Source organism: Eubalaena glacialis, chromosome 17 (genome assembly GCF_028564815.1).
Source record: "Eubalaena glacialis isolate mEubGla1 chromosome 17, mEubGla1.1.hap2.+ XY, whole genome shotgun sequence".
Lineage (NCBI taxonomy): Eukaryota > Metazoa > Chordata > Mammalia > Artiodactyla > Balaenidae > Eubalaena > Eubalaena glacialis.
The window spans coordinates 44791271-44814508 of NC_083732.1; the positions used below are offsets into that span (position 1 = coordinate 44791271).

The following is a 23238-nucleotide window of genomic DNA, read 5'->3' on the forward strand; positions in this document are numbered from 1 at the left end:
GAGGACACCAGAGGATAATCAATTTGAAGGGAAGATTATGTTATACTTTGTCTGTGGAGCATCAGAGTATAGACGTCCAGGCTGAAAAATAAAATGGAATTGAGGCAGTGTCAGTCAGTTCTGCTGCAGTAACAAACATCCATAAAACTTAGTGACTTAAAAACAACAGTTTTATTTTCTGCTGATGTTACATATCTCTCTAACTCTTACTTAAGACATCAGATAAAGGAGACTTTATCAATTGGAAAGTGACTGGTCCTTGAACAGGAGAGAACTTTGTATCAATAAAATTGCATACTATCTTTTAGAGACTTCTGCCTGGAAGTCACACGTGTCTCTTCTGGTTAAAGTTATACTGGCCAAAGAAAGTCACACGTGTCTCTTCTGGTTAAAGTTATACTGGCCAAAGAAAGTCACACAGGCATGTGTAGCTTCAAAGGAGTAGGAAAACACAATCTTATTCATATACACGCCTAGAAGAAAAAAGCAGAACCAGAACATTGATGGACAGTAACGTAAATTGGGAACCATCAATAATAAATGCTGTTTGAAGATATTATAGTAGATAAAATCAGCTCAGGGATTATATATATTTTGAAAATAAAAGAAAGCTAAGAACAGAATCCTGGGGTACGCCAACATTTAAGTACAAGAATTCTTAATAAAGATGACTATAAAAGGAGACATCAGAGATCTGGGTGAAGAATCCACTACAAAAACTTTAGTAAAACCATCAACTAGAATTGACAAAGCAATTTCACATACAATATCATTTTAAAATCCCCATTAAGTATTTTGAGACTCTAGGAAGTTGAGTAATTAAGTTTTGTTCTATGGAGTTGAACCTATTATGCCTTCCAATATTATCCAAGTGACTGACTCTTTAGGAGACTATGGAATGTAGGTAATCATTAGTAGGACAATGAAGCTTTTTGTTTTCCAAAAAAATATTAAAAAGGAGTCTTAACAGAGGTAAGAATACATCGCAAATCCTGTGTCCTAGGGAAAAAAACACCTAGTAAATAAAGAAATATGCACAAGAAAGTGACCAGTGCAGGGCAGAGTCTTGGCTGTCACTTCATCGGTATATGGGTAGGTTTTACAATCGTGGTAACCTTTCATTACTATTTCCTTAAGGTAACTTCCCAGAAGTGGAATTGTAAGGTCAAAGAATTGCATATTTTTAATACACATGATATCTCATGTCTATGAAGCCTCCAGAAAAATTACATCCATCTATGCTTGAGTCAGCTGGGTATAGGAGTGCTTATTCTTGAACTGTTGTAATGTAATTGTTTACATTTTTTCAAACTATAAATAATGTTAGATAACGTTTTGTATAACATTTTACTTTTCATTTCTATTGAGGTATGACATTCATATATATGCTTTTATTCATCTGTATTTCTTTTTTTTATTAATGAAATTGCCTGTCATATTCTTCTCTGATTTTCTTTTGGGTTTCCATCTTTTTTTCTCATTGATTTTTTTCCCTTCCAGTTTTATTGAGATATAATTGATGTACAGTACTGTATAAGTTTAAGGTGTACAGCATAATGTTTTGACTTACATACATCATGAAATGATTACCACAGTAAGTTTAGTGAGCATCTATCATCTTATACAGATACAACATTAAAGAAATAGAAAAAAAAAATTTTTGCCTTGTGATGAGAATGCTTATGATTTACCCTCAACTTTCATGTATAACACACAGCAGTGTTAATTACATTTATCATGTTGAACATTTTTGCTTGCTGATTTTTAAAAACTTTGATAAATATGTAGCATATGTGTCAAATATATACATATAAAAACTGCCTGTATGTCCAATAATAGGGTATTTTAAAATTTAATTTTGGTATAAATTTTCATACATTTACCCAAAATATGTTGAACCCACAGGTTTCCGGATATTCAGATAGATGTTGGGGATACCACAGTGAATAAAACAGACATGACCCTGTCCTCATTGATTTTATGACCAAGAAAGGTAGATAGACAAGAAGCAACTAAGCCAATAAATGAAGTGTTTATTATTGTGACAAGTGCTAAGGGAGAAATGTGAGGATGAAAATAACTGGAGGTTGAAGGACACTTCTTTAGATAGTATCATCAAGAAAACTTTTTCTGAGTTGATGATATTTAAGATCAGAGCTGTTGGATGAGCAGTGGCATACAGTCAGCATTCCAGGTTGAGAGAATACCCTGTACAATGGCTCTGTGGGGAAGAGACATTTTAAAAAGACCCATGTGGCTGGAGTGTGGTGCATGAGGGGGAGGAACCAAGCAATAAGGCTGGATGAGTGGCAGGAGTGGATTACCCAGGGCTTATAGGCCATGCTGAGTTGATTGGATTGTATTCCAAAGCAGTGAGGAAGTGATTGAAATGTTTTACAAAGGAAATAACATGATTTTATTTCCATTTTAAGACAATAACTTTGGTTGATCTGTATAGAATAATAGAAGGGCGAAGAATAAATTTAGCATGTGTGTGTATCTATTATAGAATGTTGTATCAGTTAACTACTGCTGCCTAATAAGCTACCCCCAAATCTATTTGCTTAAAACAACCACCTCTCAAAGTCTATAGAGAGGTCTGGAGGGAAATTCTGTTGACTTGGATCTGTTTGCTACAAATGTGCTGCAGTCCACTGGCCTAAGCAAGTCACATGGCCAAGCCGAGGGTCAGTGTGTGAAGGTACAAGAACAAGAATGAACACAGGATGGCATGAAAAATTTGGACCATATATTCAATCAATTTAACACAAATTTCTGTAAGTGAAAAGGTATACTATACTAAGTGATAACAATTATATATAAAGCTATATGTGTAATGTAATATTTTAAAGAAAAAAGCTACTTGAAAGATATATAGTTGATCATTGAACAACACAGGGCTCCAACTTTCCTTGAAGTTGAAAATCCATGTATAACTTTATAAGCCCTTCGTATCCATGTTTTTGAATCCTCAGATTCATCCACCATGGATCCTATAGTACTTTAGAACTTATTTAGTGAAAGAAATCTGCGTGTAAGTGGATCTGAGCAGTTCAAACCTGTGTTGTTCAAGGGTCAACTGTATAGTGTACCGATATGTTAACTGTGATTATCTCTGGGTAGTGGGATGTAAGGTGGTTTGAATACTTTATTTTTCTGTATTTGAAAAATTTTCTGCATTGAGTTTGTAGTAGTTTTATAATAAAATGCTATTTAAGAATTCTAGACAAATTCTTTGTTTTATCATAGAGAATGGAGATGAGGGAATAAAGAAGAAGAAAAGAGAGGAATTGAGTTTATTTGTCACAATAATCTCAGAGGTCAACCTGTATCCTGATCACATCCTAGCTCCCTAATCTGTCAAATAAAGCTAGCTAACTGTAGGTATTGTTTTATTATGTCAGCTTCTCATTTCTTCTAGGTAACCCTAGAAGAACCTGCTCAACAAATATTTTCCTTGCAGAGCAAAAGAAGTCCTGAACATTCATGTCATCTTCTACTTCTCTCTGGCAGGACCACAGTTCTGTTATTTTCTGATTTAAGTATAACAAAACAACTCTTGGATGGATACACCATGGGTAGTATCAACATAGAATTTTCTACTATTTATGAATCAATTTATTGATTGTTTTGTTTTGATTGCATTGTTTTGTTATTGATTGCATTGTTTTGTTCTCAAGTTCCCCTGTGCTTCACCCACTAGTGTCTGGAAATGACATTTCATGTGAGGGGAAGCTGGTCAGTATATAGTGAGAAGAGTATGGTCTCTGGGGTAAGAAGGTCTGTATTTGAACTATTTGACCACATGGACAACTCATTTTATCTCTGAGGTGTCAGTATCCTTATTCGGAAAAAAAGGGATAAAAGAATAATAATACCATCTACATATGGCTACCCAGAGGAACAAAAGTGATACCATATGTAAAAGTCCTTTTTAAACTGTAATGCTTTCAAAATGCTTAGTCTCTTTTGGTACCATCTATTACTTGAATTAAACATAGACATTTTTGTTGTCCTCTTTTGAAAGTCAAATAGCTCTGAGAGGAATAAGATCTTATGATAAATGCACCTACATAATAATAAAGTCTTACTGTCAGAGAAGAAAAAATAAATGTGCCATAACACATTGAGTTCAAAAGTTGAGGAGAGAAATGGTTGAGTCAAATTTTAAGTGTTTTAAAGTTTGCCTAAGGCTGACATCCATTTTCTTGATCAAAAACTTGGGGTGTTGAGGAGAGCATGTTCAATAAAAGCATTTATTATTATCAATGGATTTTAAATTGCTTTCAAGAAAATTGTTCTTGATCAAATTTGTCTTGCCTTGTAGTTTAAAAAATGTAAATATAGCAGCTGCATAGCACAGGGAGATCAGCTCAGTGCTTTGTGACCACCTAGAGGGGTGGGATAGGGAGGGTGGGAGGGAGACGCAAGAGGGAGGAGATATGGAGATATATGTATATGTATAGCTGATTCACTTTGTTATAAAGCAGAAACTAACACACCATTGTAAAGCAATTATACTCCAATAAAGATGTTTAAAAAATGTAAATATCAATGGGTTTAGCAACAAATAATCTTTATAAAATAGATACTATTAAGTATATTTGAAGGCAGTTAAGTCAAACAAGAACACTCTGTATTTTGACCTTGTTCTAGGCATAAAGGAAACTCCAGGAACCCTGCTATTCCCATCAGTTCAGATGAAGTGATTGATTTCTTTTCAGTTGAAATGAAAGCTTATTTTAAATATTTTGAAAATTGTCCAGACAATCATAACTTTCAAGCTATCAGAGAAAGCAGAACTGTGACAAGAAAAATAGTACTGAATTCAGTTGTCCTATCATATGTAACTGCGTGCACTTTTGTTGTCATGGGGCAGAAGGGAGAACAGAAGTAATATTGATGATCAAACATGTGAACTGCTGATCTAAACCCAAATGAAAACTTCTTGGTTGAAGTTGCAGAAAGGTAGATCTTTGGCAAAAATTAACTCTCCATATGGGAAGTTCACTACTGAACACCTCCTGCACTAAATTAATGTAGTGTCAACACACTTGGTATCCACTGAGCTCTCTTTTTGGCCTTGTTATTTATGAGCTTTGTGTCCTAGGTTCAGTATTAAATTTCTGAAAAACTCATTTTCCTCTTTTGCAAAATTTACTTTATGCCATTACAAAAATACACTTTATTTAGTGTCTATACACCAGGCAAATGACATACATTATATCTTTTCATTCTCAAAACAGTACTACAAGTGAAACTGAGGCAAAATAGAAAATAAACAACTTGCCCAAGGTCACATAGCCGATAAGTGGAGCAATCTTAATCTAAATCTAGTTTTCTACCACTTCACACTGCCCATCAGGACATGGCATAAAATAAACACTCCCCAAATGTTAAATCTCCTCTCTTTGTTCCCTCCTACAAAGTACTATTGTTATTGAGAGGGACTCTCAACAAGATTTTCTGTGGAGAAAACCTGTGAGGGTAAGAAAAAAACAAGACTTTCAGGAATCTTTCCTTTCAGTGGCCCACTAGGCAGGTTGGTGGATAAAAAAACTTTAGTGATGGGAAGAGATGACAGGAGAGATGGAGGAAGTAAGGGGTGAAGAGAAAAGCAATAGAAAGATGTCATAAAGATTATGGGGGTCCAGGGGGATGGTCAGGGATAGAAAAAGATTTTAGCAGGAGCTTTGAGTTTGAAATTCTAGGGGAAGAAAGTAGTGTCCAAGGAGAAAAATCTAAGAAGGTTTTCTATGTGAAGAACTGTGTGAAACTACTACAGTGCTCTTTAAGGAAACTCAAAACAAAGATCTGCCTTATTGTCAGAGAGAATCTGCCTTATTGTCAGAGAGAATGGATTTGAGTTGCTGTTTTTGTGTGTGTGTGTTTTTTTTTTAGTGAGATGTTGTGCAGACACTGGGCCAGGCTATTTCTGCAAACTTCCTGCTTCAGGAAAGGGTCACTGCATGTTCATAACCATTGTCTGCAATACCCAAAGAAGTATAATCCAGAAAGAACTGTGGGGTCATGGAAGAGCAGCGAGGAGAAGAGGAGAGTCCAAGTCTTGGACTGAATTGCTAGAGTTAAGTAATATATTCCTTTGTATACTGGGGGGTCATAATCTCTGTCTCAAAGAGATGTGAAGCTTAGGCGAGCTGATAGTGTGTTATAAACTATAAAAGCTTCATGAAGGACTTCCCTGGTGGTGCAGTGGTTAAGAATCCACCTGTCAATGCAGGGAACATTGGTTTGATCCCTGTTCTGGGAAGATCCGACATGCCGCAGAGCAACTAAGCCCGTGGGCCACAACTACTGAGCCTGGGCTCTAGAGTCTGCGAGCCACAGTTACTGAAACCCATGCACCTAAAGCCCGTGATCCACAAGAAGAGGAGCCGCCGCAATGAGAAGCCCGCGCACCACAATGAAGAGTAGACCCCGCTCGCCGCAACTAGAGAAAGCCCATGCTCAGCAATGAAGCTCCAACGCAGACAAAAATAAATAAATAAGTTAATTAAATAAAAAAGCTTTATGAATGTAAGTTGTGATTATTATACAGCACCTAGATTTGTTAGCTCCCAAGAAGTTCTATGATGAGCAAGGACCACCTTACTAAAAGGCACATTTGGATTTTTCTCTTTCTTGGAACTTAGTGGCTTTCTATAAATTAGTAGGTGTTACATGGTTCTGTCCTAGATGAGGTTTGGAGAGTCAGGAATTTTGGGGAATTGTACTTTAAGAGTAGGTTCTGATGATAAGTCAGACAACAGTGATCATATTTTCTAAATCGAAATTAAAGACATATGATCAGACAACAGGACAGAGTATTTCAAATAGTATATATCTGGAAAAATCTAAGATCATTGGTCACCAGAACTATAAACTGGCATTTCTAGCAAAGACGGTCCAACCTCTTCTTCTTCAAGGTCTTTGACGAAGGGCAAAATTCCAAGTTTATGAAGAATTGCACTGCAAGTCTTTTAATTTTCCTTTCTGCACCCAGGGGGACAAATAATTAGCACTTTCCTAGGTCTAAATAAGAGAACAGAGCCCAGAAATTCTACTAACAATGCTAGCACTTTCTTAGGTCTAAATAGGAGAACAGAGCCCAGAAATTCTACTATCAATGCTAGCTTACTAGGAAAAGACATACTTGTGCCATGCATCGCTAAGGATTATAACAGATTAGCAACTAAATTTGAGTTAATTAAAAATAATCAACAATAATAAGAAGAGAGTTTCCAGAAAATTACCATATTGATCAAGTTGCTGTCTAAACAACTTGGAAAACACAGAACAAATTTTGGAGACCCAATGCCAAGTATCTGAAGAAGCTCATTAAAATTTACTTAAATGTTACAGAATTCAATTAATTTTATTAATAATGATCATAAAAATACATAACAAATAAATAGCTAGAAGGAGTTTAAGCTTGAGAGTCTATATAATAATGCAAAACTTAAAACGTAAAATGTGGCGTGACTTGAGTTAGGATTGAATGTGAAAGTTGAAGATTAAAAAAAATGAAAATAAAAATGTTTGACAATAAATAAAAATATATGATGTGCTATGAAATATTTGAATGGGGACCTAAACTTTGAAATAGATAATACTGTAATTTGAAAAATAGATTCTTTTAAATCAAGGGCTACAAGGCTTGCCACTAATTTATTTAGAGGGAAAACCTATAAAAATGAATCTTTGTGTCTTGTATAGTTATAGCTTGGTTGGATTTAGATCTAGTTATGATCTACTTTAAAGATTTTTTAAAAATCTCTTCAAACATTGTCACTTGAGAAACTCCTAATTTATCAAAGTGAATGTCTTCTTAGCAAAATAAAATGTTTATTACATGAAGCTTTCAGGGTCTTTAGATGAATGAAAGTAGATTTTGTAAAATGGATTACCTGGTCTAGCTCCCAAAATTGTCATAAAACACACTGGATGACACAAATTACCACAGTTAAAATGTTTCTACTGGTGTGAAAATTAATAATCTATATTTCATTTATCAGATTTACTTGTATACAGCTATTTCCCAAAAGGATTTATGATAGCTGTTTGTTTTCTTGAACATTGTTGTCTGCTCTCTTGTTTCAATTTTGTGACTCCTGTTCTCTGTTCAATAAAAAAAATACATGGGGAAAGTTGCTTGAGAAAACAACCTTTCTAGGAAATAAAGACAGAATGCAGACTTGGAGGATAACCTCTGCCAAAAGTCATAAGCAAACTTTTCCTTCAACCCACCAACTCTGAGCTCACTCATAATCCATAAAGTGAAGATATCCATCACTCAGCTAGGCAATACCTACACCAGTGGGAGGATGAGAGCTTTGACAATAAACTCCTAACTATGATAGAAGTTAGGTGCCCAAAGGAGAAAAAGACAAACACAGGCCCAGGGCTCCTTAGTAAGTTATTTAAAAAATAAGATGAAGAGTGATATAGAAATTAGAACTCAATATCATGAACAGATAAACAGTTCCCATTCCTTCCAAGTTGTCTAGGTGATTTGCAGAAGACTGGGGAATTACTTGATTCCCCTTTACTTTCAGAAATAGGTGAAGTAATTAAAAATCTTCCCCAAGAGAAAGTTCTTGGCCCTGGTGGATCTACAGGAGATTTCTATAAAACCTTTGGTTTAGCCCTCTCTGTACATTTGCTTGACAAGCTCAATCACTTGGGGGACTCAGGTGGATTCATCCCTGCCAGCCCTTACATCCAGATTATCTTAATTGCTAAAAAGGATAAAGATACAGAAAACTGTACCACATCTAGGTTGAAACCCCTGATTAAAGTGGATATCAACTCTTGGAAGGGATCCTGATAGTTCTCATCATTATTTGAAATCTGGGGCACAGTAATTAGGCAGTCGCTTGGGGATGGGTCATTCTTTGCATAAAATGATTATTTTTTTACCTGGATAACAGTTTCTGTCAGCATGACAGGGCACTAGCAACCCCATTTATCATTTTTCTACTAAAGGACAGTTTTTAATTTTGGGCAGAGCAGTGAGTATCAGGGATGTACTATAAGCTCAGCAATCCAAGGTCTTCCATTATTTAATAATATGTCTTTTGCTTGTGCTCCAAATGAGTAAGATAATCTGTTTTGCTATTTATCAATGTCCTCAGAGCTGAAGTGGGGAGGCTGGTGTTACATTATACTATTAGCCTGTTGCTACACACACACACACACACACACTCACACATGGAGGTGTGGAAGGGATAAATTAAAAAACTTCTTGCAGTATGATTCCAGCTATATTACATTCTGGAAAAGGCAAAACTTTGGAGATAGTAAAAAGATCAATGGTTGCCAGGGGTGGGGGTGAGGGGCAGATGAATAGGCAGAGCACAGAGGGTTTTTAGAGCAGTGAGACTGTACTGTATGATACTATGATGGTGGATTCATGTCACTATATATGTGACTAAACCCATAAAATGTACTACACCAAGAGTAAACCCTAATATAAACTATGGACTCTGGGTAATAAAGATGTGTTGATGTAGGTTTATCAGTTGTAAACTTACATCTGGTGGGGGATGTTGATAATGGGGGAAGCCATGCATGGATTGGGGCAGAGGGTGTATGGGAAATCTCTATACTTTCTGCTCAATACTGCTGTGAACCTTAAACTGTTTTCAAAATTAAAGTCTATTAAAAAATACCTCGCAGGAAAAAATTATTTTTGGTTCTTAAAAGTACAAGTAAGTGGTGGTTGAATAAATGAATTATTTAATAAAGGAAGGTAGGTTTTCAGCCTTCAAAATTCCTGCCTCTAATGTGGTATTCAGAGCACTGCTTTTTATATCCACTCCAGAACAGACAACACTTGGTAGAATTGTCTCTGTATCTGAGATTTTATTTTATTTATTTAGGTTGCACCAGGTCTTAGTTGTGGCATGCAGACTCTTAGTTGCAGCATGTGGGCTCTTAGTTGTGGCATGCATGTGGGATCTAGTTCCCCAGACAGGGATCAAACCCAGGCCCCCTGCATTGGGAGTGTGGTGTCTTACCCACCAGACCACCAGGGAAGTCCCCTGAGATTTTAAAGTTCATGCCCAATCTAGGACGTTTAGCAAGGGGGTGGGGAGGGGCTACTGCTAGGCAGTTCTGTGTACCAAGTGGTCAAATGTTCCCAACTGTGTTTTCAAAAGTTGTGGTGTTTTGTTTTAAAACTGGAGTTAAAGAATGGTATAGAAATGTGAGTGGGAGGGAAAAGAATAATCTAACAACAATAAGAAAAGACAATTGTCACCAGCAAAATTATTAAAAATTCATGATTTTTCTCAATTGTGAAATGCCTATAGTCATACCACCTGGGGTTAAGACTTGACATATTTCAGTACCTAAAATGTATCTCATCTTGTGTTTGGGGGGGAATTCTCCAAGGAAAAGCACAAAATGTAAGGGGAGGAAGTCTCGCTTAAAGAAGCTTTCGTTAGGAATTTGGACAGTGAGCCATGTGACGTTCTGTACAAAACTGTCCTTCAGATTTACAGCAAATGAGGTGTCAAGTAAGTAAGTGTGAAGATAATCTCAATCTTCTGTGTGGTTACCAAACTTTCCACGTCTTAGCTTGTGAAGCAATTATCATAGGGCACTGCTCTGAATTCCAAAAGTGGAGGGCTTTGTCTGAAGCTCTGTGGATTAATAAATTTGGTTCCAGAAACAGTATAAAACTTCTCTAGTTTGAGGACATAGGAGGCTAGAATGATTAATAAAATAAATATATTTTTAAAAGTGGATTTGGTATCACAGACGGTCCAAATTCCCTTTTTGCTATAATCTTCAGATTTTAATTATTTGTGTAAAGCCTGCTAGATATAAGATATAATTGGGCACACAATAGACAAGGACCCCAATCTCAAGTGTGTATGGTGCTCAGAAGTTGAGGCTTCCAATGAGAGGAAAGGCTCTAAGGTGAGAGTTGGGATGGTAAGATCAAAATCAGAGTATTACTCCAGTAAGGGAGTGAGAGCCAACATAAACACTCAAAATGAAAGTGGGGTTTGGAAAAGTCACACTAAATGGAGAGAGGGTTTGAGAGAACCAAGAAAGGAGGAGTAGTATAACTAGGATGGAATGTGATATGAAGCCAGATGAATTTTGGAGGTTCAGGACTTAACTGAAATACTGGGCTCATTTAAGCATTCAAAGCAGGGTGAAAAGTAGACTTTTCATATAATAATAAGCAAGTACTGTGAGGATAGTCAAGGTTGGGAAGAGGCCTGTCTTTTTATTCCTCTTATATGTTCCTTATTTCCCTTTCTGATCACGTGGTATGTAGTTTATTCCACGGATTAGCCTGTGAATGTTTGGGAGCCATGGGATCTTGCCCATTTATATAAAATCAAATATGAACTGCCTTGTCCTCATGCCTTTTATATTCAGTCTCTTTCTATTGGACTCCAGTTTGTATATTGCTTCCAGGAGCTCTCTGTCACAGTGCCGCTTGGCTCATGAATTTACAGTGACTTCCTATTTCTTCAAATCCATTATGCAGATATCAGGATCTCCATTAACCCCAATGTATCTTTCCCAACTCACCTTTCACTCTTCCTACAGGGTCTTCTATTCTAACAAGGGAAGTAATTTTCTCTCCTCCAGTCCTTACCTATTCTCTTATAATTCTTTTCTATTTGCTATCTTTCAACCCAAAGTCTCCTCTTCTTTCAAAGCTCATATTAAGTTTCACTGGGTATAAGAAGCATTTGCTTATTAAGTTTACCTTACTTAAACTTTGGTATTTTATTTTATCATAATATATACTCTCTTAAACTTGCATGTAGCCTTAGAATTTTTTCCAAGTTGACTCATATATGTGTAGGTTTCTGACCTAATTACATGGTAAATTCCTGGGCAACATACTTTACTTCTTTTATATTCTCTTTGAGCCTCAAAATGGAAGCTTGAATACATAGGAGGCACCTAAGTAATGCTTATAAAACAGATGATGACATCCCCCTACTGTGACTCCCTATTATAGAGTAATAAGAATTGGTTTTGTAACAGAGCAAATGTTTAATTTTTGTGGTTTTTAATTAATAGTGTATATAAAATTCCATAATTTATATTACTCAGAGTTACAGTGTACTGTGTCTTAATATGGCAATTTTAGGGTAAATTATTTTACTTTTATAAACATTTCTACCTATTCCATTTATTTGGGGTGAGAAAGAGTTAGGTTGCTGCTTTGGTTGGTAGTGGAGTACTAGAGAGATTCAAATAAAATTGGACTGCTTATTAGCACAGGTACATTTTAGGTTCAATCAGCAGAGCACAGTTTTCCAAAGCTGGGTCCATGGGTGGAAGGAGCAGATGTTAATCTATAGAATCCTACTACAGGCATATAAGTAGCTATATAGGTATTATTATAGGTATAAGTACACAGATAGTTATATAGTTAGCAGATGGACCTGTAATATAAACTCCTGTAGGTGGTAGTGAGTAGAACCTCTATTTCATATACAGCTGTCTTATTTGTTGTCAAATCTTTGGTTAGGCAAAATGTTGTTGTGTGGTCTTTTATCAATGTCACTGGTATTCTAATAACTTTTTAAGGATGACTTGTTCTATGCCCCAGATCGTATTTCCTTGTGTTTCAACCCAACAGTGAGTATTCTATTAATGACTGTTCTGCATACTGAATGGAGAGCGTTTTGTTTAAAAAGACCTATTTTTCTTTCAAACCAGTGAGGATATCATGTGCCAGATGGTTAATTCCCATGAGTTAATGAGTGTACCCACACACTTCATGATTTGAAATATCCTGCGGACATGTCCTTTGGTGAAAGGATTGCTAGATTTTAATTTACATCTGTATAAAGTACATATTTGCTTTTTTTCTGCTGATACCTGGAAATATAAATTTTTATTCATCATGTGTGAAATATATGCCATTTTAGTTATATAGTCCTCTGATGTTTGTGACTTAAATAATTTACAGAAATATAAATTCTGGTCACACTTTAAGATTACATTTTAATTATCAATTGCATTTAAATTAGAGAGTGAGAACACAGCTTTCTGATGTATGTGTGAAGGGTAATAGTTGGCAATATTCAAATGAATAATTCTTGTGTCCCTGTGTCAATAAGATTTATATTTTTAACTGATGGAAGTTCTTTATCACATCCAATTAATGGACTAATAATTTATATCTATTTAAGATGAAGGAGATTCTTGTAAAGCAATAATGTTAAAATATCCAAAGATTGGCAAAGGTAGAAAATAACATTTGAATCTGCTTTGAGAAAAGCCTAAAATAAAAACCATCAGTACATTAGATGTTTTCAAGTAGTTGGGTAAGGATAGTTGATCCATATAGCTGAGCTTATATAATAGTTTATGCTGTAGTGATTCCAGGATATAAAGGATGAACATAAAAAACAAATTCATAATAAAATATTTATACTAACAAACAATAAATTTATAGGTTTTTAAACATAAAAAATAAAATATTTTTAGAGTACTCTACAAATGACTGTAATTTGTATATGCAACAAAATTATATGGGTTATTAGCAGCCTACAGTCCACGGTGCTGGCCACAACCTCTGTAGCTAAGCAAAATACTCAGAAGTTTCAGGGCTTCAAGGTAAGACAGATAGCTCATCTCTAGGTGCTAGAATCACTTCAGGTTTTTTATACCCTGTCTCAATTTACAATAACTTGGACTGGCATAACTCCTTCTTTATTTAGGTGAGAATGAGGGAGGCATCATTTTCTCATTGGGCAATACACTTAAATTTACTCAGGGAATTGACCAAAAAATCAAGCCATAGGGCTGCTGGTAAGAGGATTTCAGGTAACCAAACAACTGATAGGGCTCAATGAAAGCAATAGCTGAACAAACAAACAGATGAAACAAAATCTTGGGTATTCCTTGGATAAGTAGTTGAGATGTGAAGTTCCCTCATCATTTTACATGTTTAGAACAGGACAAACTCAAAATGTTGAAAAATAACTTTGTATCCTGTGTCTTACGTACCAGAATGTAAATACTAGGAAAGAGAGAATTTGGGGACAAATTTACAGTGGGAAACTAAATACAATGTAATAGGACTTTTTTTTTCTGAGAAAAGGAGCTCAATAAAGTAATTAAGTAGTCTTCCTAGCATTTCAACATAGACACACTGAGGCAGGATCAAGATGGTAGAGAAGGAAGACTGTGAGCTCACTGCCTCCTAGTTTTGACACATCAAAACTACAAGTACGTATATAAAAAGTCTCTCTGAGAATGATCTAAAAACTAGCAGAACAGCTGTTCTACAATTAAGGATATAAAGAAGAAAAAAAAAAACACACTGAGACAGGTAAGAGGGGAAGAGAAGCAATTTAGTCAAGACCCACACCCCCAGTAGGCAACACAAAGTGAAAGGAGATATCTCAAACTTGGAGGTCCTCCCTAAGGAGTGAGAGGTTAGAGTTCACTTTGGGCACCCTAGCCCTGGGATCAGTACATGAAAGACAACTCCCCCCTAACTGGTTTTGAAAACCAGCAGGGCTTAGGACCAGGAAAGCCAGAGGGCTGTAGAAAACTAAGAATCTACTCTTAAAGGGCACACAGACAAATTTACTTGCTCTGAGTCCCAGCACACAGGCATCAGATTGAAAAGTGCTTGACACTCTAGCCAGCCTTCCATGGCTATTCCAGCATGCACCCCAGCCCACACTAGGCTCTGGCTCCAACACCACTGCCAAAGTAGTGGCTCCCAGCACACTCTGGGAAAAGCCCCAGCTGGTGTTGTGCTCTGGCTCTAGCCACCTTCCACCAAAGCAGCAGCCCTGGATGCACCCCAGGAGAAGCCCCAGCCTGTGCCAGGCTTTGGCTTTAACACTTCCAGCTCCAGATCCCTTCCCCAGACACACCAAGGTGGTGGTCTTGGCATGCACCAGAAGAGACCCCAGCTGGGGCTTGCTTTAGCTCCAGCACTCTTTCTAAAGCCACCAGACACACTCAGTCTACATAGCAATGCTCCTACACAAGGACACATCTTCAAGACTGGGACAGGTAACTGTTTTGTCTAATTTATAGAGAGAAACACAAAAAGTCAAACAAAATGAGAAAACAGGAATATGTTCCAAGTGAAAGAGCAAGATAAATCCCCTGGGAGGGGGGGCAGGGGGGACTAATGATATGGAGATAAGTAATTTACCTGATAAAGAGTTCAAAGGAACAGCCACAAAAATGTTCACTGACTTGGAAGAATTGAGGAACACAGTGAGAATTTCAACAGAAAATTTTTTAAAAAGTACTTATCAAAGTTGAAAAATACAATAAATAAAATGAAAAATAGGTTAGAGGTAATCAACAGCAGATTAAATGATACAGAAAAATGCATAAGCAACCTGGAAGAGAGAATAGCAGAAATCACCCAATCAGAACAGTACAAAGAAAATTTGAAAAAGTGAGGATAGTTTAAGGGACTTTAGGGACAACATCAAGAGTATTAACATTCACATTACAGTAGTTCCAGAAAGAGAAGAGAGAGAGAAAGGGGCAGAAAACATATGAGATGACTTAATGGTGAACAATTTCCCTAACCTGCAGTAGGAAACAGACATCCAGGTCCAGGAAGCATAGAGAGTCCCAAACAAGATGAACCCAAAGACATCCACACCAAGGCATATCATAATTTAAATGGCAAAATTTAAAGTTAAAGAGAGAATTTTAAAGGCAGCAAGAGAAAAACAGAGTCACATACAAAGGAACTCCTTAAGGCAATCAGCTGATTTTTCAGCAGAAACTTTGCTGGCCAAAAGGGAATGGCATGATATAGTTAAAATACTGAAAGGAAAAATACCTACAACCTAGGATATCATTCAGGCAAGGTTATCATTCAGAATTGAGGAGAGATAAGAGTTTCCCAGACAAGAAAAACTAAGAGTTCATCACTACTAAACTGGCCTTACAAGAGATGTTAAAGGATCTTCTTTAAGTGGAAAATAATAGGCCATAATAAGAAATGTGTTTATATGCAAAGGAAAAATATCTTGCCAGTAAAAGCAAATATATAACAAAGGCAGTGGATCAACCACTTAAAAAGCTAGTAGGAAGGTTAAAAGACAAGTCATAAAATCACAATAACTGCAGTAAGTAGTTAAGGGATACATAAGAAAACATAAAATATGATATGAAAACATAAAATATGATATGAAAACATAAAAGTTGGATGGGGAGTAAAAAATGTAGAACATTTAGAATGTGTTTGAATTTAAACAACTATTGGCTTAAATATATATGTACATTTACATATGTATATATACATATGTTTTTAATCTACATATAAACATACCTCATGGTAACGAAAACCCAAAAACCTACAATACATACACACACACAAAGAGAAAGGAGCCCGAACATTACATTAACGAAAATCATCAAATCACAAGGGAAGAGACTAAAAAAAGAAGAAAAGAACAGAGAAGAACTGCAAAAACAATCAGAAAACAAGTAACAAAAGGGCAATAAATACACACTTTTCAATAATCACTTTAAATGTAAATGGACTAAATGCCCCAATCAAATGACACAGGGTAGCTGAATGGATAAAAAAGAAGACCCATCTATATGCTGCCTACGAGAGACTCACTTAAGAGCTAAACACACACACGGACTGAAAGTGAGGGGATATAAAAAGATATTTTATGTAAATGGAAATGAAAAGAAAGCTAGCTGGGGTAGCAATACTCCTATCAGACAAAGGGGACTTTAAAACAAAGGCTATAACAAAAGACAAAAGGGCATTACATCATGATAAAGAGGTCAATCCATAAAGAGGATATAGCATTTGTAAACATATATGGACATAATATAAGAGCATCTAAATACATAAAGCAAATATTAACAGACATAAAGGGAGAAATCGACAGTATGTAATAATAGCAGGAGACTTTAATACTCCACTTACAAAAATAGATAAATCATCCAGACAGAAACTCAGTAAGGAAACATTGGCCTTAAGTGACACATTAGACCAGATGGACTTAATAGACATCTACAGAACATTCCATCCAAAACAGCAGAACATGCATTCTATTCAAGTGCACATGGAAGATACTCCAGGACAGATCACATGCTAGGTCACAAAACAAGTCTCAATAAATTTAAGAAGATTAAAATCATATCAAGCATCTTTTCCAACAACAATGTTATGAAAGTAGAAGTCAATATCAGGAAGAAAACTGGAAAAACCTCAAACACTTGGAGACTAAACAGCATGCTGCTAAAAAACAAATGGGTAAATGACGAAATAAAAGAGAAAATCAAAAATACCTTGAGATGAATGAAAATAGAAACACAATTTTCCAAAATCTATGGGATGCAGCAAAAGCAGTTTTAATAAGGAAGTTTGCAGCTATACAAGCCTACCTCAAGAAACAAGAAAAAATCTAAAATAAACAACTTAAATTTACACTTAAAGAAATTAGAAAAAAAACAAAAACAGAAAACAAAGCCCAAAGTTAGTAGAAGAAAGGAAATAATAGAGATCAGAGTGGAAATAAATAAAATAGAGACCAAAAACAATAGAAAAGACCAATGAAACTAACATCTGATTCTTTGAAAAGATAAACAAAATTGATAAACCTTTAGCCAGACTCATATCAAGAAAAAAAGAGAGAGAACACAGAGAAAATTAGAAATGAAAGAGGAGTTACAACTGATGTCACAGAAATACAGTCATAAGAAAATACTACCAACAATTATATGACATTGAATTGGACAACCTAGAAGAAATGGATAAATTTCTAGAAACATACAATCTTCCATAACTGAATCAGGAAAAAATAGAAAATCTAGTATTGAAATTGAATCAATAATCAAAAAATTCCCAATAAACCAAAGTTCAGAACCAGATGGCTTCAGAGGAGATCTACCAAACATTTAAAGAGAAGAGTTAACACATATTTTTCTCAACCGAGTTCTAAAAAATTGAAGAGGAGGGAACACTTCTAACTCATTCTTTTTTTTTAAACATATAATTTTTTAAATAATATATATTTTTAAATTTTATTTTATTTATTTATTTATTTTTTGACTGTGTTGAGTCTTTGTTGCTGCACATGGGCTTTCTCTAGTTGTGGCGAATGGGGGCTACTCTTTGTTGTGGTGTGAGGGTTTCTCATCATGTGGCTTCTCTTTTTGTGGAGCAAGGGTGCTAGGAGCGCTGTCTTCAGTAGTTGTGGCACATGGGCTCAGTAGTTATGGTTCATGGGCTCTAGAGCACAGGCTCAGTAGTTGTGGCACACAGGCTTAGTTGCTTCACGGCATGTGGGATCTTCCAGGACCAGGACTCGAACCCATGTCCCCTGCACTGGAAGATGGATTCTTAACCACTGCACCACCAGGGAAGTCCCAAATTCATTCTACAAATCCAGCATTACCTTGATAATAAAACCAAAGACCCTACCAAAAAAAAAAAAAAAAGAAAGAAATCACAGGCCAGTATCCCCAATGAACGTAGATGCAAACATTTTCAACAAAATATTAGCAAACCAAATTCAACAATACATTAAAAGATTCATACATCATGATCAAGTGGGATTTATTTCAGAGATGCAAGGATGGTGCAATATCCACAAATCAATCAATGCAATACACCATATTAACAAAACAAAGGATAAAAATCACATGATCATCTAAATAAATGCAGAAAAAACATTTGATAAAATTCAACATCCATTCATGATAAAAAAAAAAACTCTCAACAAAAATTGTATAGAGGGAACATACCTCAATATAATAAAGTCCATTTATGACAATCCTACAGCTAACATCATACTCAATTGTGAAAACATTATGGAGTTTCCTCAAAAATTAATAATAGAACTGCTACTGGGGCACCAATACTGCTGTGTAGATGCTACCGGGTGGTACTTTCTGCTGCTGCTGCAGCAGCCCCCTCTCTGAAGAATGCAGCCCTCCTCAGTCCAGGTGTATTACAGGCAATAAGGATCTTTCATACAGGGCTGCCAAGTCTTGCCCCTGTACCACCTCTTCCTGAATATGGAGGAAAAGTTCATTTTGGGCTGATCCCTGAGGAGTTCTTCCAGTTCCTTTACCCTGAAACTGGTGTAACAGGACCCTATGTGCTCAGAACTGGGCTTATCTTATATTTACTCTCCAAAGAAATATACGTGATAACTCCAGAGACTTTCTCCACAATATCAACAATAGGATTGCTTGTCTATGTAGTTAAAAAATATGGTGCCTCTATTGGGGAATTTGCTGATAAACTCAATGAGCAAAAAATTGCCCAACTGGAAGAGGCAAAACAGTCTTCCATCAAACAAATCCAGGATGCGATTGATCTGAAGAAGTCACAGCAGGCACTGGTTCTAAAGCTCCATTACTTTTTTGATATCCAGAGGAATAACATTGCTATGGCCTTGGAGGTTACTTAACAGGAACAGTTGCATAGAGTATACAAGGAGGTAAAGAATCGCCTGGACTGTCATATCTCTGTGCAGAATATGATGCGTCAAAAGGAACAAGAGCACATGATAGACTGGGTGGAGAAGCACGTGGTGCAGAGCATCTCTGCACAGGAGGAGAAGGAGACAATTGACAAGTGCATTGCACATCTAAAGCTGCTCGCAAAGAAGACTAAAGTACAGCCAGTTCTGTAAATGCATCTATCCCAACTGAGAGAGCTAGAAATAGTTGACTGACTAAATGGAAACTAGCCTATGTGACAGAATCTTTGTATATTGCTGTCTACTGAAGTTAGGGTTGACCTTTCCTAAAAATGAAAAGTTTGAGTTTCATATAATGTGAGAAATAAAACAATCTATTGGCCAGTAAGATGTTTCTCTTATCCTTCTTGCTCTGCATTGAATTGTTCCATGATCACTTCTGAATAAGCAGTTTGTTTTGAATAAAATTTGGTACTGGACTAAAGATTATCAAGTTATAGTTTAAGTTTTTAATTAATTCAACCATCTTGCAATAAAGTGACAAACAAACAAACAAAGACATAGAACTTCCATACAATCCAGAATTCCACTCCTGGGTATTTATCTGAAAAATGAAAACACTAATTTGAAAAGATAATGCACTCCTATGTTCATTTCAGCAATATTTATTCAATACAATAGCCACAATATGGACGCAACCTAAGTGTCCATTGACAGATGAATAAATAAAGAAGATGTGGTTATTATTAGCCATAAAAAAGAATGAAATTTTACCATTTTTGACAACACAGATGGGCCTAAAGGGCCTTATTTATGTGAAATAAGCCACACAGAGAAAAACAAATACTGTATGTTTTCATTTATATGTGGAACTTGAAAAACAAAACAAACAAATATAATAAAACAGAAATAGATTCACAAACACAGAGAACAATCTAGTAGTTGCCAGAGGGTAATGGGTGAGGGGATGTATGAAATAGGTGAAGGGTCTAAGAGTTTCAACCTATCAGTTATAAAATAAATAAGTCAAAGGCTATAGTGTACAGCACACAGTAATAGGGTAATAACTTTGTATTTTGCATAATCTATAAAAGTATGGAATCACAGTTTTGTACACCCAAAACTAATATAAGATTGGCAGTTAACTCTACTTCAATACAAAAAAGAAAAAAAGAAAGAAAGAAATCAATTCAACAAATCACTTAAAAAGAAGGAAAAAAATACATAGACACATTAAGGGGTGTACTAAGGGTATTTAATAAGACAAAGTAAAATCAAATAGCATTTAAACAAAAGTATAAGAAAAGTCTTCATGTTAAAAAACTTTAAAATTATTAAATGTCATTCAGAGCAAAATAAATGAAGCTAGGTTTTTTGGTATCCATTTAATGTTGGACTTTAGAAAAGATTCGTTAATAACTGGCTGAGGAGATAAAACTAGAAGCCATGTGGGTTTTTTATTCACAGATATTTATCATATCATGTAAGAATCAATTCAGATATCTGCAAAGAGAATACATTATGATGTCAAAGCTTTTCTCATATTTTTACTTTGTATTTAAATCCAAAATCAGATAATGGATACAACACATCAAAGAATTCATTTCTTGCTGGAGTCTGGCTATTTTGCTTTGATATTTTCAACTAACTTATTCTTCCTGTATTACATTTTACTTTTTCTTCATCTTTTTTTTTTCACATCTGTACATTTCTTTTTTTTTTAAATTGAAGTATAACTGATTTACAATGTTGTGCCAATCTCTGCTGTACAGCAAAGTGACTCAGTTTTACACACACAGAATTTTTAAAAAATATTCTTTTCCATTATGGTTTATCCCAGGAGATTGGATATAGTTCCCTGTCCTATACAGTAGGACCTTGTTGTTTATCCATTCTAAATGTAATAGTTTGCATCTACCAACCCCAAATTCCCAGTCCATCCCTCTTCCTCCTCCACATTGTACATTTCTTTGCTTCATCCAGTTCAATTTACTCTGCTAATGTTTAGAAAGAATATTATAACTCAACCTTAGTGTAATAGTTTATAACCTCCTGATAATGTGATCTTTTTAAGGACTGTTATATTGACAAGTAAATTATACTTACTTCAGCCAATTGTATGTACTTATGTACTTCAAATTTAACTTTATCACTAGTTGTCAAATTCTCCCCTGTGGCCTTTTTAATGTTCCAATGTATTTGGCAATATATGTTTTTTATTGACATTTCAATTTTGTTTTGCAGCATGCTAAAGTTACAAGAAAACAAATGACTGAAAGTTAAACCTGGGTCAATCCAGGCTAAAGTTAAGTTTCAGGAGTCTTTGGGAAGACCTTATTTTTGTTGAATGGGTTGACTTCTGGACCCTCTAGAATCCAGAAACATTCAATCAAGATCTGGATGTTGAACTTTATTTGGTAGGACGTAAGAACAGGGACAGGAGATCCTCACAAAACAAGTCCAGAATTTAGACTTTCTTTTCACTAACTCTATGTTTTCATTTTTTGTTTTGTGGTCAGTGAAGGAAACCCCAAATCGTTTAAACATTTTGCTTTTTAGTATATAACATTTTCCTTTAGTGAGTTAATTACTATTTTGCTTGTTTTGTTTCTTATTTCATGACCAATTCATCCCAGATGCTATAAATTGCTCTTCACAACTTTGTTTACCTTGATGTCTCTTATTTTCTCCTGTACCTAGTACCAGGCATGATGCCTACTAGATACTCTATCTTTTTGATGACCTATAGTTGCTATGTCTCACACACAGATAACTCACACATAAACATTACTATAAACAGAAACATGGATTGCACACTACAGATTTTGACCTGTGTGTTTTTCCTTTAATTTTATTAATTTTGGAAAATAAAAGTAATGGATGTTTTTGATTTGACAGTTCTACTGACTACTTGTGCTGTAAGCATTTTAGAGTTGCACTGTTCAAAACAGTAGCATTAGCCACATGTGCCTATACAAATTTAAATTTAATTAAAAGTAAATGAAATTTAAAATTCATTTTTTTCCAATACACTTGCCACATTTCATATGCTCAATAGCTACATGTGACTATTAGCTACTGTATTGAAGAATGCAGATTATAGAAGATTTTCCATATTGTAGAAACTTCTTTTGGACAATGTTGCCTTAGAATGCTATCTTAGAAGAGCACCCCAAGTAGACTATTGCAGAATGACAAAAATTCCTTCCTTTTTGATTTCATATTTCTTGAGAAAATTTCTGCTACTTCAGACATACAATATAGGCACAACCATTCCTGGCACTAAGTGGATCAAAATGACCTTAAATTGACTGCCAACAAAACCACAGAGTAAGATTCAAATGCCAGGAGTTATATCTGTCAAAGGACTTGTAGTGGCTCCCTTGGTTCTTTTCCTAACAGTTTCAATAATGCACCAATGTTTTTATAGATTGGCCTGGCCTATTTCTATAAGAGATTACTGTCGGACAATGGAGAATGTCATACATATAGCATGTTTTCTGGGTATTCTGTCCTCAAACAGAGACAAACGTCACTGGGAATATTGAGAGTAGATACCTCATCCCTTACCCCACCTCTTTTAGTTGTTACAAGCAAGTGTTCAAAAGGAAGTGTTCTGGTATCTGCATGTCATTGCCTAAGGAGATACATTTTCCAGTTCAGATTTATATCAGAAAGTTATGCTTCCTGCCAAAAGGAGATTTAAAGACTACACCGTCCCTGCATCACAAAGAGAAAAAAGATCACCCAGAACCCAGGAGCAGATAACAAACAGATCACTCTAATTAGAAAAAAGAGATGCAATATCCAAGAA

General features: G+C 35.6%; 1 pseudogene; it reads left to right on the forward strand.

Moving 5' to 3' along the window:
* The window catches only part of LOC133077040 (ATP synthase F(0) complex subunit B1, mitochondrial-like), a 31199-nt pseudogene extending 11562 nt beyond the window's left edge, over positions 1-19637 (forward strand).
* Positions 19638-23238: the final 3601 nt, after the last annotated feature.